Source organism: Tyto alba, unplaced genomic scaffold (assembly GCF_018691265.1).
Source record: "Tyto alba isolate M040663 unplaced genomic scaffold, T.alba_DEE_v4.0 Super-Scaffold_1000006, whole genome shotgun sequence".
Classification (NCBI taxonomy): domain Eukaryota; kingdom Metazoa; phylum Chordata; class Aves; order Strigiformes; family Tytonidae; genus Tyto; species Tyto alba.
This window is the reverse complement of record NW_024881272.1, coordinates 34,454,801-34,471,537: the sequence shown is the minus strand read 5'-3', so window position 1 is coordinate 34,471,537 and position 16,737 is coordinate 34,454,801. Positions and strand designations below refer to the sequence as shown.

Here is a 16,737-nt window from a genome sequence, read left to right as displayed (position 1 = left end):
GAATTCTCTGTTCACAGTCTGCATAAATTCATGAATGCCACAAAGCATAATCCTCAGTATACAATTAAAAGAACAACAGTTTCCATCAATAAACTATCTGTATCAGACCGACGCGGCAGACCGGGTCCGCTGCCCGGGGGGCAAACCCAGCCCTGTCCTGCAGCGGGGAGACCAGCTCTGCACGTCAGCCGTGTCTTGCTCCCGTCTCCTTCTTCCCTGCAGGAGAGCAAAGGCGTGGAGCGGAGTCACTTCTGTGTTTGACTTATTAAGAGAAAGTAAAATAATTTTTGAGTGATTTCTTCCTCAGAAGTTTCTACTGAGAAATTAGAATTAAACCATCTTGAACTGTAAGATAAAGCGTATTTTGCTGCTAATACAACTGCACGTCCCTTTCCCCTTATTTTTCTGTCTAGGTCTGTTGTTTCCTTATTTGGCCAAAGCAAAAGCTTTCTAATTTCCCACACAAGGTGATTAAAACGTATTTCCCGGTACTAATGCTAACAACTTCCTTTATATACAAAATGAAGTGGCTTTTCACAGAAAGCCATTACACCCTTAGCATGGCAAAGCTAAAGTGGCCAGCCTTAACAGTGAAGGTGCTGGACCTCGAGCACATGCGCTGCATTTCAGCTTCCCAGCCCGTGCAACCTCTGCAGCAGTTTTCTCCCTCCCCTGCACAAAGCTTGTCTCACAGCCCATCACCAAAAGCTGATTTTCTCCGTCAGTGAGTCGTCATCCCTCTTGCACTGCGTGAGGAGTGACTGACCTTCTGCACAGGGGCACGAAAGGACAAAACAAAGCAAAGAAATTTGGAAGGCTCCAGCTCCAGGGCTCCTGCGTGGCTTGCACTGCCCAAGGATGCATTGCCAAGTGCTCAGCGGTGGGTTGTCCCCCCCCCAAAGCGAGGGCGTTGAGTCGCCGGGCTGTCTTGAGCGGGGGACGATGGTTCATCCCTGGGCAGAGCTTTTCCCAGTGTGCGGATGCAGAGCAACCACGCGGGCAGGATGTGCGTGCGGTGGGGACATGGGGGGGGTGTTGTGGTTTGAGCCTGGTCAGCAGCTAAATGCCACACAGCCGCTCGCCCACCCTCCCCCCACTTGGGAATGGGGAGGGAATCGGAGGGGCAAAGGGAGACTCGCGGGTGGAGATAAAAACAATTTAATAATAGTAACAGAATAATACAGACAGCAATATCAGCAGGTAATGTACCGTACAGCTGCTCACCACCCGCCTGCTCCCAGCCAGTGATCCCAAACACCAAGGCCCCACAGCCACACCCCCAGAAGTGGCAGCCCCTCCAGGCCCTCTCCTGCCTTTATATAGCGAGCACAATGTCACATGACATGGACTATCAGCCAATCCCGGCTCAGCCCTCCAGCTGTGCTCCCCTCGCCCCCGCACACAGGTGAGGGCACTGGGACCCGGGGAGCCCCGGGGGTCTCTGTGCTGCAGCACTGCTCCTGCTGCTAAAAAGAAAAGGAACTGTATTCCAGCCCCAACCAGGACAGTATCCACCCCTTATTCCATGTCATGTGACATTGTGCTCACTATATAAAGGCAGGAGGGGCTGCCACTTCTGGGGGTGTGGCTGTGGGGCCTTTGTGTTTGGGATCACTGGCTGGGAGCAGGCGGGTGGTGAGCAGCTGTACGGTACATTACCTGCTGATATTGCTGTCACTGTATTATTCTGTTACTATTATTAAACTGTTTTTATCTCAACCCGTGAGTCTCCCTTTGCCCCTCCGATTCCCTCCCCATTCCCAAGTGGGGGGAGGGTGGGCGAGCGGCTGTGTGGCATTTAGCTGCTGACCAGGCTCAAACCACAACAGGGTGATGTACCACGCTGACCAGGCAGCAGCTCTGCCACACGCAAAAAACTGGCTGAATCGATTAAAAAGCCGGATGGAAGATGACGCCTTCCTCTTTGGCCTCATCTTCCAGTAGTTTCCAGAGCACAGCCCAATTAAGTGTTTCTCTGCTCAGATGCTGCTTTGATCCAGCTGCTTTTGCTGCAGTTTTCATTGCCCTGACAAGCCTTCGGAGCTGCTGATGGGGTTGGGGTTGGGGCTGGCCTGTGCAGACGTGGCTGCTCACTGCCTGGTTGGAGGCCCACTGGCAGCTCTCCCCGTGGCAGGAGAAGGGCTTTGGTGGCCTGGTGGGATCCCCATCTCCCTCGGCTCATCCCCGTCCATTGAGGGTGTGTTTCTCTTTATGAGGTTCCCTGTATTTTCCTTCCCCTCAACAGGGGACGCAGCTCTACATTATTTATAACTAACCTTTCTTGTCTATGCTCTAGGACAGATAGAGTGAAAAACTTGACTTAAAAATTTATTTTCTTTGGGAAAAAAATAGCAACTGAATATGAAAAGAGATCGTCTCTTGCATTAGCTGCTCTGTGTTCCCAACCTGTCACGGGGGACACGTTATGCACGTATCCTAACCAAGGTGGGGGATGTGGCTGGGGAGCACAAAGAATGTGCAGCCTCATCTTTCATCTCCTTTTACATGTATACAGTCTTATTTACACAGTTCCACCTTGGGGCACTGCAGCCTCGCTAAGTAAGGGACAAAATCCTCTGGCTCTCTGGCAAAGCTCTCCCCATCCTGCCTTGGGAAGGAGGGAGGCTCGAGCCTGGTCCCTTGGGGTGACGCCTCCATCGTGAGAGCGAAACGATGTTTTCAGGAGGGTTGATCTGTGCTCACCTGTGGCGCTCATCCACAGTACGTGGGGTTCACAGAGAAGGTCCTGGTGGCTCACAGCACGTCCAAACACCAGGTTCCAGGTACACCCACCCGTTGGGACACACAGGTGGTTTCTGAAGACCAAGCTTCTGCCAGGAGTAAAGCTGCCTACACCTGCAGCAGATTTTGTGCTCGCTGCCAAGAATTTCTAGTCGAATGGCACCGAGTTTTCCATCTCCTTCCTGCCCCTCGGCTTCTCCTGTGCTCTCCCACCCTCCTGCTCCATCAGCTGAGGCACTGCGTAGAGCATGACCTTCACCAACAGTGATGTTGGGCTCCTAAAATTCCATTCCCACCCTAGACGTGACAGGTAGCTCCACTGCAGTGGCTGAGTACTGCAGGTAGTCATCACTTCTACAGCTTTCCCAAACTCATCTCCATTCCATGAGGCAAAACAAGCACGAGCTGCTGCCCCCAGGCCAGGCAGCTGATGTGAGCCTTTCAGTGTATTCTGGACCCTGGCGATGGTGATCCTTCGGTGGGGAACTGCTGGTGCAGCCAGACACACGCCTGGCTTGGAGGAGGTTAGCAGTGTCTCCACGAGCCGCTGCAAGCAGATGTGCCACCCCGTGTCACCTGCAGGTCAGAAGCCACATGTCCTGCTAGTGCAAGGTGTCACGTCGAGCGGCCCTTCGCTGTCCTCTCGGCGGAGGTGGGAGTGGTGGCAGCTCTTCCGTGCTCTTGTGAACAGCCCCACATACGGCGCCTTCCCCTCAGGATGGGGAAGGGTTAAAGGGCTGTTTGGAGGGGCAAATCTCTAGACCATTTCTTGATTACACTGGCTTTGGTGATCATGTTTCTGGGCAGCCTTGACAAGAAAAATGTCATCTGTAACTCCAGAACTCTTCCTGGATCTCTCCCAATTTAATTTTTCACCCTTGATTTTTGACACAAAACACTTGTTCTTCATCTCCAAACCATCAAGGTGGTCTCTCTCCCTCCCTGCCCATACAAGGACAGTCCAGGAGGTTCCACTGTTACAAATCTGAGCTTTATTACACAAGGGGTAACCTAAAATCCTACTGCTGATTATTGACCAAAATAATACAACCAGCACATACACAAGGCAGTAAATCTAGTAGCTCAGAATATTTGCTTGTCGTCCAGTTTCATATCCATGAGCATCTTTGGAAGAGCCCTGGTAATTCTTCTCCACTCCTAGCTGTTCGCCCAGTGCTCCTCTGCACGGCTACGGCCAGGCTGGGACGGCAGCTGGGATGGATTAAATCTCACGCCCAGATCCCCCTGAAGAGATCCCCAATGCTGCACAGCAAAAGGACGACTGCACGAGACTCCCTCCAAGCCAGGGTTCTCCTCAGTGAAGTTCTGGAGATCTACGGTGGACATACTGTGGAGCTGCTCACAGCTGTCCACGGCGGCATGGGCAGCGCTCGGGGCCGGCACAAGCGGTAGGAAGGAGAAAGACTCACAAAACCATCTAAGTAAAATATATCGGTCCTGGACCTGCCACTTACTTTGGTAACAAGCCCATGGAGATAGAGGGATCACACACACATAATGCTTTTGTGTGTTTACAATCTAAGATCCTCCTCCTTGGACTTTTCAAGGTCGTACGTGCAATCAGAATGAGCAGCAAGGTTTTGACTAGAATTAGGATATATCTCCCAGAATGAACCTACGAATAGGACATCCCTGATCCTATGGTTTCAGCACAGCGAAGCAGTGTCCCCACACATCCGTGGCAGAAAGAGCCCCCAGAACAGCCACAGCAGGACTGTGCCGTGGGAACTGGGCAATTGCCTTCTCATCCAATGCATGCTGTGATAACTTCGGCTGAGCTAGGTGGGAGTAACTACCAAGGTATCTTGTTGTATTAAGTCTTACTTTTTCCTTATAATGTTGTTTCCGGTACCTAGAAAGTGAAGCTTAATGTACTACTTCAGTCCTTTGGTAAATTACTAGAGGCTTCATTCTTATAATAAAGCAGCCAGGCTGGGAGCTCAGCGCTCACGGGAAGGCGGTCGGTGGAAAGCAGGGCACGCCGGGGAGCTGACGTGGTGGGGTGTGTGCTCGTGGGGCTGTGAGACCTGGGGACACCCCCGGGTCTGCAGGTGCCTGTGCCAGCACTTGCCCCGCCAGCTCACAGAGCGTAAGGATCAAACAGTCAACTATTTCCAGCTTAGGTTTGCTTTTGCGTTGCATGCATACACGGAGGGAAAAACCTATGCCAGGTTTTGGAGCAGACAAACTCCCAACCCCACAGCCCCAGGGAGCACCCAGGAGCAGGCAGGCTGCTTTTCTCCTGCCCTTTCTTTTCCTAGAGAACAGCTTTTGCTGACCTGGCACGAGTGTTTTCATGTTTAGCATCATCTTTGCAATGGCAGTGAATTAACCATACGTCTTCTGATGCTCTGCCTTGAAGCAGCACATGAAACAGCTTTGCTAAGGCAAAACATTGCGAAGGCAAACATTGGTGTCGAGGGAGCAGATGAGACTCCCCCGGAGAGGGGGATCACTGTAGGGGCTGCCACTCACAGCAGCTGGGACAGACACCTAAACCTAGGCGGCCAGACTAAGAAAAGCACCACCCGTTAACAAGTAAAAATATGTTTTGCTTCTTTCTGAAGCACTGCGGCGTCAGCTGCCCTCTCACACCAGCTGTGCAGGACTTCCTGGGCTCAGGCGGAGTTGTCCCAGGTTTGTACAATGCCACTACACACCAGTATCACCTCATTGTAACCTCTTTGTACAAATAACGTGAAGCCACTCTAGACTCTAAAATCGTCAACTGCGTATTGTGTCGCAGGGCAAAAGCATCAAGATAAGAATGTGAAAAATAAAATGAAAAATATAACCAATGTGGAATAACAGCAGCAAAATTTTACTGGATCGTATCAGACTGTACTTGTGGTATTTGCTATTTACTGTATTTTATATTGCAAAATAGCCACTTTTTATGTAACATAAAACCAGCAGCAAAATAGCGGCCATGAAGGCAGTAAACAAGAGCACTACGGTTTCAGCAGTAGAGCCAGGCAAGCGCCAGGGCACTCAGTAACTCTGTCTATTCACATTTGAAGCGAACTGTTTGCAAGCGGCGGGACGGTGAAGTTAGGGATGGAGAGAGGCGCCGAGGCGCCCGTGCAGGCGGCGTGAGCAGCCCCCCCAGCTCCCCGAGGGGATTTACAGCTCCTGCACCTCGGGCAGCCGGAGCTCGGCGCAAGGAAGCGCACTCCTTAAAAGCAGAAGCATGCAAGTAATTAAAAAACGCAAAATACTGCCAGAGTACTAGGAAAGCAATGCTAAAGTTTTGTTTCACAGTGAAAGAGCCTGAAGACATTTCCAGGCACACGCGACCAGAGTTACACCCCGCTCTCCATCATGGAAGCTCAGGGGCTTCTTCACTCACTTACTGACAGCAAGTTTCCTAAAGCACTTTGCATAATCTCTTTTTTTTTCAAGCTGGACTCATACCAACTTCATATATTTCTGATCAAGGGAGGAAGATCTTGAAAACGCTCTGCTTAGACATATCAGGGACCCGAATCTGTTTTTTCCTGGCTTTTCATTAGGGCCTCTGGGGAGCCGTATGCTTTTGCAAGCTCCAAGTCTTTAATTGAAAAGTAACAAAGCCCGATTTCAGGGGGAGTGGATGCAATGCCCCTCTCCCCACCTCCACAGCTCCGCGTGCGGCATTACTGACGCGCCAGTTCCAGGCTTCCTGGGCAGCTCCCAGCAGCCTCCCATCACATAAAAACCAAAATATCTATCCCAACGAAACAAGACAACACCAAAACCCAGACCCAAAATCTTCCACAGCAAAGGCCCTGCATCAGTTCCTGCCCCTTACACCCCACGCGCGAGGGCTGGTCCCCTCAGCAGAGCATCACGGCGCAGCATTTGTGGACCGAGCTCCTGCCAGCACCTCCCATGACTTGCTGGCCCCTTTGGGACAATTTTGGGGGGACAGAAGGAACCCAGCCCCTGCCACCCTGTCCCTGCACCCGCGGCACCAAACCAGGCTGAGGAGCTGCTCCCTCGCCCCTTCCCCCCAGGGCTGGTGCCCACCGATTGCGTCTCCCTCCCCTCGAACACCCCGGCAAGAGCTGCAGCAAAACCAGGACTCCCCAAACCTCTTTCACCTTTCAAAGCACCCCAGCACCGGCGTCTGGCTTACCGCGGGCAGAAAGCACATCTCTTCCCTCCCAAGGAGAAGCCCCGTCCACCTCCTTTTTTAACAGCAGCTCCTTGATGCCAAGCAGCGGAGCATCCTCCGGGCAGCAGCTCCCCCAGCGCAGGGTCTGGCGACGGTGAGCTGTCACCCCCCCGTTTCGGCGTGCAGCCCGGCTTTTGGGGAGCAGAGAATGGGCTGGGGAGCGGGGTTTGCGAGGAGCGCCTCTGACAAGCAAACTCCTCCAGCCACCCAGAAACGAGAGCGGCTTGAAAAGCTGCCTGGAAATGATTGTGGTGCACAAAATGTTTCAGTAAGGGCTGTGAGAGCCTGACGCCGTATCTCCTGCCCTCCGCCGGGAATGCACGACAGATTTTAACACAAGCCAGCATGCAAAAATAAGCAGATGACAACACTCCAGAGATCTCTAGTCTCCCTTAATTACAGTTATAAAGGTAAAATCAAGTAGACATCAAGCTCCTGCTTGATTTAACAACATCAAAAGTGGAGAACAAAGGAAAATGCTCTCTTAGTTTACTGCATTTAGCCATTTATTGACAGCTTTAACACACTCCTGTATTTGCTTTGCCTTTGTGCCAATGGTGAGACGTTCCCACTCCTCCAGGATTGCTTTTGCCCTGTGGACATCACCACGAGGTTTTTCGAGGAGCGTTTTGCCCCTCTCTGCAGCCCCAAAGCCAGGGGCTGCACCTCCACCAGTGCCCCGTGCTGGGGTGCCCATCGTTTGGGCTCCCACCGAGGCGCCCCGCTGGGACGCATTGGCGAGGCCCCGAGGAGGCGCGTCCCGGCGCTGCCGTGTCCCCGCGGGACGGTTGGGGTGGGGGGACGGGGGGCACCCCGGCCCCGCAGCGGGGCTGGGGGCGGCTCCGTGCCGCAGGCTGGGATGCGGCTGTCCCGGTTGCTCTGGGGAATGCGGTAGCCATGGGAACGCGGCGGGTTTAGATGCTGGCTGGGTTTTGTTTTCTTACCGCCCCGGTCCTCCGCTGCCGCTCGAGGAGCTGCTCTTCCCTGCTTCGAGGGGCTCGGCACGCTCTCAGCGAAACGCCAGGCGGGAGGATGCTGCAGCCCTGCGCGGCGGGACGGGCGCCCGGATACAACAGGATGGACAGGCAGACACGGTGGGATGGCCACACAAAGGCCAAATCCTCTGTCTGTGCAGCCATCGTGCCCACCGCCTGCAGCCGCCTTCGCCAGCTCTTGGGATCCTACAACCTCCCAGCTTTCGGCCTGCAGAGGGGCAACGTCCGGAGGTCCCTGGGCTCTGGCCAAGGGAGGGTCACCGAGGGAATGGGAAGGACCAGCAGAGAGGAAAGCAGACATGCACAAACCACGGCTGAAAACGTAGCACCCATCAGGCATCTCCCAGCAGAGCCTGAACCTTGGGGATGTGCAGCTTGACGCACCTTTGGCACTTCGAGGGTGTCCAACAGCAGCAGTGTTAGCATGAAGATAGGGTGAGGGAAGGAAGAAGCCAGAGGAGGGCAAAGGGAAAGCACGGGGAAAGGAAAAAGAAGTAGTTATGGAGATGTTGTGCAGCCAGAATGCCTGAGGGGAGGCAGGAGTTGATAACTAAAGTCTATATAGAAATTCTCGACGGAGCTGGTTTATGATTTCTGGACAGTATCCTTCACCGTGAGATGCCCTGGAGCTTTACCACTCCTAAACTCAGCCAAGCACAGATGACCTCTGCAAAGTGATCAGTTTTGAGCAGCACCCAGTGCCGTTGCCCCGAAGGGATGGGGCTTTGATCTTCCCAGGGACACAGAAAAGCTCTTTTATAGGATGAGTCCCTGCTAAGTTAAATAAACCTTTATGTCTCCTAACGAAGGGGCCTTTGGAGCCCCCACCCCAGCCCTGCAAAGGGGTGGGAGTGGGGTGGGACAAGGCAGGCAGCTCTCCTCAACCCTGGAGGTCACCGTCCTCAGGTGATTATCATGGCAAAAAGTTCCCTGCAAGGAAAGGAATATTTTCTTCACCTCTAGCTAAATTTGGCAGCAAGTTTTAAGAGCACTAAGTGGCCCCAAAGGAGCCTTCATTTGTTATTTTGATGAGCAAGCCTGGTGCAGTTTCCCTCAAGACTGTCTACCAGCTGGGGAATGCTCGTGCTCGAGATTCACAAAGCTCTGGGTGTAGAATTCGTGTCCTGTGGAAAGAGGTCTACTTATTCACAACAAATGTGGGTACTGCCTCAAAAAACAGCTCCTCACCTTGGCATTGCTGAAAAATGAGAGCTGTGAGCTCAGGTACAAGGCGTGGCAAACGTATTCCTCAGAAACCCTACAGCTGGAGAGATGACACTGTCCTTCAGAACTTGCTGCCTACCATGCTGCTGCCTGGGGAAACCGTGGGGGCTGATATTTAACCACATTTGAACCCCTCTGTTTTTTTTTTTTCCTTTAAATCTGACTTGGTTCCCTCTTTGGCTGCCGGATGACGGTCACTGCCTTCCCAGAGCACAGTCAGACTTTCATGGTTCCCAAAGAACAAAAAAGCCCCAAAGCGAATGGAACCAGGACACATTTGGATGGGAAGGGCAGTGTTTCCAAAAGCATGAAAGCACAAAATATGCTTTTTTAACCTCTTTTTCTACATTGAGAGAGCAGGAGTTGTCCACTCTCTTGGACCCACAGATGATCTGTCAGTAGCTGAAGACCAGGGGGTCCACGACAGCAGCAGCATCTTCTTCATGAGACGCAACTATGTGCAGCGGGGTGTGATTTGTGTTCAGGCTGTTTCAAACTCTCCATTTATTTCTTGCCACTGATACTGAAGGAGCTGGCAGGAAAGCAGGTTTGTTAAAATTCAGCTCAGACCATCCTCCCTGACAACTGCGGGAGAAAAGTTAGGCTGGAAAACCTCCACACCACTGAATCATTTGCCTCCCTGTGTTGCAGAAGGGGCTCTCCTGAAGGAGGAATGTCTTTCCTTCAAACGAGCAGAGAACAAGCAGAAAAAATCACAGACATCCTTCGTAAGAAATATCATAACAACAGGAGAAAGGCGTGAACTCTTTACTTTTCCTTTTATAGGTCCCATTAAAGGCACGCAGCTGCACGGGTTTCCTCCCATTTGGGAAGGTGCTGGGAGAGGCCAAGCGCTCAGGCTTGGCTCCAAACCCCACAGAAATACCTGCAACACTCGTTTCCTTCAACAGACCACGGACGGGGCGCATGGGAAGGTCGACGGTGGAAAGGACACGGCGCACACACAAGCAGGGAGAAAAACATATCCGTGCCCTTGGCTAAGGGGGGCTGCTCCGGCGCAGGGGCCCCCGATTCCCTACCCCACCGGGGCGAGCTCCCCGGCCGAGGGGACCAGCCCCCCTCGGACTGCCTCCTGCTTCCCTCTCCTTGCCTCCTGCACCAGCCACCTTGCAGGCTCCCTCTGCCCTCACTAGGCTGCTCTCCTCGCTCAGACTTTATTATCATTAGTATTATCATTATTATTGTTATTATTATTACTCCACTTTCACTCGAAGCCCTATTTCCATTTTCTTGAGGCTTCCCAAGGTAATTATTAGGGAGGCTGGAACGTTTCACGTTTTCAGAGTTGGGTGTGTGAAGGGGGTATCAATTTCAGCCTGGTTTGTTGTGCGTGGACATTTCAAGAAAAGCCATGGATTAGCAAATTAACATATATAAACGGTTTTGGAGAGGTTTTTCACGTTAAATGATATTTACTAGTTTTACTTTACAGCCTATCTGGTTTCGTCATGAATTCCAAAGGATGCTGATGAAGGAGAAAACCTCGAGAAAGGAGCAGTGGAAAGTATACAAGCTCTTGTTGTTTCTTCCTATAATGAAGGACGAAGCCTCCGGGACCGCGGCCCTGGGACCCATCGGTGACGATGTGCAATGGGCGCTGCTTTGCAGCCCCGAGCCGTTAAGGGCCAGGAATGGGATTAAGTACCTGGCCCTTGGCTCTGTCACAATGTTAAGGGCTCGGTGTAAATCAATTATCTCATCCTGGCCTAAAAAGAAGCACTTGAAATTATCCAGAGCGCTGAACAGGAGTTTGCTTCCTCCTCACGTTCAGTTATAAAATTCTCTAATCAATATTAATGTTTGAAACGCAGGCACGTTCCTGCCTTGTGCAAAGAAGCAAAGCATGGATCTGCACGGGGCACGCAGCGCTGGGTGGGTACCGGCTGTGGGGTGGAGGACACGCAGTGCTCTACGATGCGTTAGTTGCCATGGTAAGTGCTCCTTTTTTTTTTTTTTTTTTTTTTTTTTTTTTTATTTTATTTCAACTGCAGATTAAGTTGATTCGTAACCCCGCATTAATTGTTGCCACGCGCTGCAAGGCGCTGAGCCGTCCTCTCGACGTGGAGCTGCTCCGGCTGCCGGCCCCTGGGCGCGCGAGCCAGGAGAGAGAAGCCGGAGCGTTTGCTTCCAGGTCAGACCAAGTCGTGTAGAATTCGAGATCCCTGGCAAAGCTGGGGCCTCCTTTCTGCAAAGCACAGTGTGGCAGCTGCGTCTTGCAGCGTAGGTGTTAGGTCAGGTTTTTAATGCATGCGTGATGCGTGCGGTGACCAGCACATATATATTAATTCTTAATTTTCATTGTTTCCCAACTATAAATAAAAAATTGTTACCTGCTTTATACTGATACACTAGTAAGAGTTGAATACCACTATAAATCATTATTAATTATTCACTGAGTGGTTGTGCACTTCAAAAAAAAGAATGGCTCTGGACTGAGCGGCGGTGTTGGATTTACAGTGCGTTACCTGCCAATTAATTGGAAGATGCTTTCAGTGCAGAAAAGATCGTATCGCATTAATTTTTGATGGGGAAAAATTCCACCAATCAATTCAACATCAATATTAAACTTGCTGTGAATAAACATTTCATTAAAAATGGAACTTGATTTTCCATGTTAGCACATCTATTTACTTTTCTGCCAGTGCATTAAAATAAAAGGATGGAAATCCATTCAGCGGTGAACCGCGCGTTACTAAGGCCTTGCTGCGGATCTGTCCCCACTCATGCCGGTCCAGCTCCTGTAAATCCCCACGTCAGTGGGGCTGCAGGAACACAGCCTATTCTGCAGGAATTCCACAAAATATGAAACAAATGTGGTTTCGGCCACGTTCAGGCCCCGTGTGTGCTTGGCAACCCCCCCCAGCACCCGACAGGCTTGTACGCAACTGCAAACGTCGCTAGAATTTTTCAGGGCTGGATGCAGTGAGCACACCTGGGGACTGGGCAGGGGCGCCGAGCGCTCAGCAGGGCCGAGCCTGCCCCAAAACCTCGCTGCCCACCGATTCATCCCCAAAGGGGGAACCACCGCCGCCGTTCCCTTGCGGAGAAGTGACGTGCGGAAATAGACTCCACAATCTGATAGATTGTAAAGTAGGTATGTTTATTCAGCGCTGAGGTACACAGGGGATAACTCCTCCTATTGTGTACCCAACGTATGGTGCTGTTACCTAAGATTTATAGAGCAAATGATTACATATTCATAATATTTCGCAATACGCCTATACATATGCAACACCTATCCCCGCTTCGTATTATAATTAGCATTTCCATAATCTCCTCCTAGTTGAGTCTGCGCAGTGTCTTCTGGTGGTGGTCGTGGGGGTCTTTGGGGATGAAGTCAAGCTCCTCTTCCTCCTGTCCGCTCTGTGACCCCAGGTTTTGCGCAGACTCAGTTTCTTACTGGCTGTTGTCCAAACCGCGGGTCTAGTTCCAACCGGCTTAGTACTGATAAAGCCTAGAGAGCTCACCGTGTTTTACAAACTGTCTGTTCACTAAGCAGAACTGTTAACCGTTATCTAAACTATTTCCCTTGAACTATTTTCTTTTGTTATCCCCTTCTTGCTATTATCCCCTTCTTGCTATTCTCATGTTAACCCTTACATCCCCTGTTCCTATCTTGGCCCTGTATCAGAAGGGAGGTTCTTTGCGGCCCCAGGCAGCGCCTACGTGCAGTCCCAGCAGCGTCACACCGCTTCCCACCGCGCTTCCCTTGCTAACGCCGCGACCCGGCCTGGCCCTCCTAGGTTTTGACTTTCAGAAGAGCCGATAGGAGACACGTTGGCTCAGCTGCAAAGATGTACCGAGCTGGCTTCGGAGAGCGCTCATCCACGCGGGTGCAGGAATGTATTCCCAAATTTTACCCGACACAGCCAGCACCCCTCGCGCCCCGGAGCACGCGGAGGCGGGCAGGAGGAAGGCTGGAGGTCCCGGCCCCGGGGCGGTGAGGCTGCCGGCTGCTTGCCGCACTCCAAAAATCCTTCAGGTTTCCAAAGGCAGCGCCCACGTGGCGTTAACTTCTGCGGGGCAGGGAGTGCTTGCCCCTGGGCTTCAGCTCATACAGTTTTTTAACGGGAAATGTTAATAGGAGAAAGGAAACCAGCAAAAGGCAGCACATTTAGAAACGCAGGCTCAGCATCAGCCGGTTTCAACTCAGAAATGCGAAAAGAATCAGGAATACAGCTTATTCACATGAGTGCAGCTTTGAGCTGGAGAAAAATGAGGCCACTGGAAGCGGGTATGCACGTAGCAAATTTTCAGACAGCCGTGCACCAGCTTCCCTAAACCCCTGTGTGCACAGAGTGCCGGCCGACCCCGGCGGGGCTGCCCCGGGCTGCCGGCACCGGCCGCCTGGGGCTGGAGGTTCGGCCCCCCCAGAGCTCACAGAGATGCTTTTAGGCATAAGCCACGTACAGGAAATATTCCTGCAGAAACCTGCTGGACTGTTCATAAAATTAGAAATATATTCTCAGTTTTGCAACATCAAAGCTTCAGCCTTGTGTTTTCACCTCTAGTTTCTGCATAAATATAGAAGTTGTTTTCTTCCAATTTTTTTCAGCTTAATTTAACTTTTAGTGAATTGAGCAAGGAACTAGCCTCATTCCCTGTAATAGGGAATGTAGATCATGAAATGAGTTCCAAGGGGCTTTCCAGATGGAGAGGGGAAAAAATATATATATTATAAAAAATTCAAGTTATGTGGTTTCCACAGTTTTAAAAATAAAGCCTGGCAGATATATTTAGTGTAAAAAAAAGGGGAGAAAAAAATCAGAATACGTCAGTAAAAATTATCTCTAAAAAGGGGATTAGAGGGTGAGATTCTGTGTTTTAGCAGTCACTGCACCCAGGACACCGGGGAACACTGCTTGGGTCCCACACCCCGGGGGAAGGCAGGGAAAACTGAGCTGCAGGCTGAGGATTCCCTTCCTCATTCCCTTCCCCATTCCCTTCCCTTCCCAGTGCCCCAGCATCGTCCTAACCTCCCAAGGGTCAAGTATTCTCCCTGGAGCTACCCAAAAAGACACCACATTTTCCCAGGTCATGTTTTGAAATGATCCTGTGTAAGGACTTCCCTGCCTTGCCGAGTGGTACCTTCATTATTTCCAGCTCATCTTCCACTGGAAATCTTGAAATCTTGCTATTACAGCCAATTGTGGGGGGGTAGAAAGGGCCTGCAAGGCGCTCTGAAAGCTATACAGTTCCAGAGTAACATATTCCTTATGTCTAATAAAAAACTAAATAACGACATCTTATGCAGCTTTCTGCATTTTAGCTGATTTTAGACTACTTAACTGAATTTTCTCATTTTCTTGCTTCTTTGCTTCAGAAGCACAGTGGTGTGGGGGCCCAGGGAGGCCGGGGGCCGTGGCTCCATGGGTGGCTCACGCCTGCTTGCCTGAGTGTTCTATTATTTGATGTCTCAACCTACTTTCAAAAACTGCCACACATCAGAAGTTCAGCCAAACCATCTGAAACGCCCCACGATCTCTCCATCCCTCCAGCCCCCCTTTGCTAACACCTTGCTCACAGCAGAGGCTGCAGAAATGCCCCAAACTCAGCCCCCGGGGTCAGTGACCCCTTGGCCTTCGCTCCTGCCTCGTTCACGTGCTTCTAAACCTATATATAACTCTGTAAAGGTATTTTTTAGCTCTACAGCCTTCTGCAGTCGTTTCTCTATTTCTGTCTGTAATATTTTATTTTGATCCAGATCCCTGCTTTCTATTTAATACCGTTAATTTTCTTTTTTTCAACCCCTGCCATTACAGCTGCTCCTTCAAAGGGAGGATTTTGTTCATCATCTCGTCCTGCCCGTTGTGAATAGATACATATTTGCTTATTTTGGATGCTTGACGTTATCTTTCTGTTAATTCTGCACATTTTGGCACAGCAACTTGCCGTAGCACAGTATGGGAGACGAGTGGTGGTTTCCCAGTTTCGAGGCACGCCCCAGCCGCCAGCGCTCTGCTGGGGGTGCAGGGGGGGGATGCTGTGGATGCGACTCCCCGCTTAGTGCCTGGCCTCGGCGCCGCACGGGGCTTTGGGGGGGCAGTGGTAGCCCCCAGTTTTGTCAGGTTTCTGACCATCAGCCCGTGGCCTGCCACTCCCCTTGCTTTTACATTTCTTTCTGTTTGTTATTGGGGGGGTGTGTGTGTGTGTTACACATTAGTCCAACCCTCCCTGCCTGCTAAAGCCAGTATTTTAGGTTATTCCTGGCTTCACATGTAATGCTATTCCTCATCCATATTGTACGAACTCCTCCCACTTCGTGCACTGTCTCCTTTACGGGCTTCAGCCCAGCGCTTCGGTGTCTCACTCATCATCATGATTTAGACAAATTTCAGCTGCTTGATGATCCATCTCCAAGCTCCTGACACCCCGCTGCTTATCTGTCCTGCATTGGCAAAGGAGGGCAAGCAGGAGCTTCGCTATCTTGTTATTTAGTTTTTTCTATGCTAACAGTATTTCCCCTTCATTCTCCTCCTCCCTGCCACCTTCCCATTTATCACTTCTGGTCAGCCCTCACCTGCAGCAACTTTCTGATAATCCATCAGCATCTCCTGCGCCCTCCTGCACTACTATTTATTGCTTAATTATTCTGGAGATGTTTAATGGCGGTAGCTTTTGTCTCTAATGTTCTTATTATCATGCAGAACACCATATACAGTTCATCTGAGAAACTCCGAGGGAACAGGCTGGACACTAATTGCATCTTTTTTGCTTTTGCTCCTGCTTGCACTGGATTTCAGCAAATCGCTTGCAGCATCCACCCCCAGAAAGTCCCAAAATGTGGATGTTCAGCCACGGAAGCAGAGTGCTGAGGCTGGGGCTGAGGGCTGGCACCGACACCCATCTGCACCCCAGGTCACACATGGGTGCCCGCTCCCGGTGTCCCCGTCCCCACACCCCCAGCCGCCTTCAGGTTCCTGCCTGGCCGCGAGGCAGCAACGGCGACTGCAGGGCGAGGTGACTATCAGAGAAACTATTCTGCTAAAGGGGAAAGAAAAATGACCCCAAAAAAAAATAAAATTCGAATGGCAGCATCAATTAGTGATACACAGGTGTACTTAGTCCCTGCTCGCAGGGTGAGCTGCCCTCCTCCAGCAGACTGTCTCCTCCATACCTCCAGAAGCGGTTCCTACACCACATTTCTAAACCACCCAAGTCTCCCAGCTCAGTGGCTCTGGGCAGGACCCTCAGGCCAGGTTCCCAAACTGCTTGAATATCTTTTGGGAGAACATTTTCAGAAGGTAAAGTTCCCTTTATCACAGCATCCTGCGTTGAACTGCACCAACAGCCCTTTTTTCCCTAATTGCAATCCACAGCACAGTGCCTGGAGTCCTAAATGTCGCCGGGCTTCTCCCACATCTCCCGCCCTTGCTGGAGCTGCAGCCGCTTGGCTCCCGCCGGTGGGATCGCTCTGCTCGGGGCCGAGACCTCCTCCTGCCCACGGAGCTTTGGAGATGCCCTCTGGTGCCTCCAGCCCCTCTGCTCCCCCCTCGCCAAACGGGGAGTTTCACCCAGCCTCACCTGCCCTGCAGCAGGGAGAAGCTGGCAGGCTGTGCAAAGCATCCCTGGAGAAAG

At 51.4% G+C, this 16,737-nt stretch overlaps 1 protein-coding gene across 1 annotated transcript in view; it reads right to left on the bottom strand.

Moving 5' to 3' along the window:
• The window catches only part of LRRC7 (leucine rich repeat containing 7), a 190,083-nt gene extending 183,021 nt beyond the window's left edge, over window positions 1-7,062 (bottom strand). Inside the window, exon 1 of the mRNA XM_042804008.1 lies at window positions 6,881-7,062. The gene's annotated coding sequence lies outside the window, so the exon portion shown is untranslated. The remainder of the gene's footprint in view (window positions 1-6,880) is intronic.
• Between the last annotated feature and the right edge of the window lie 9,675 nt (window positions 7,063-16,737).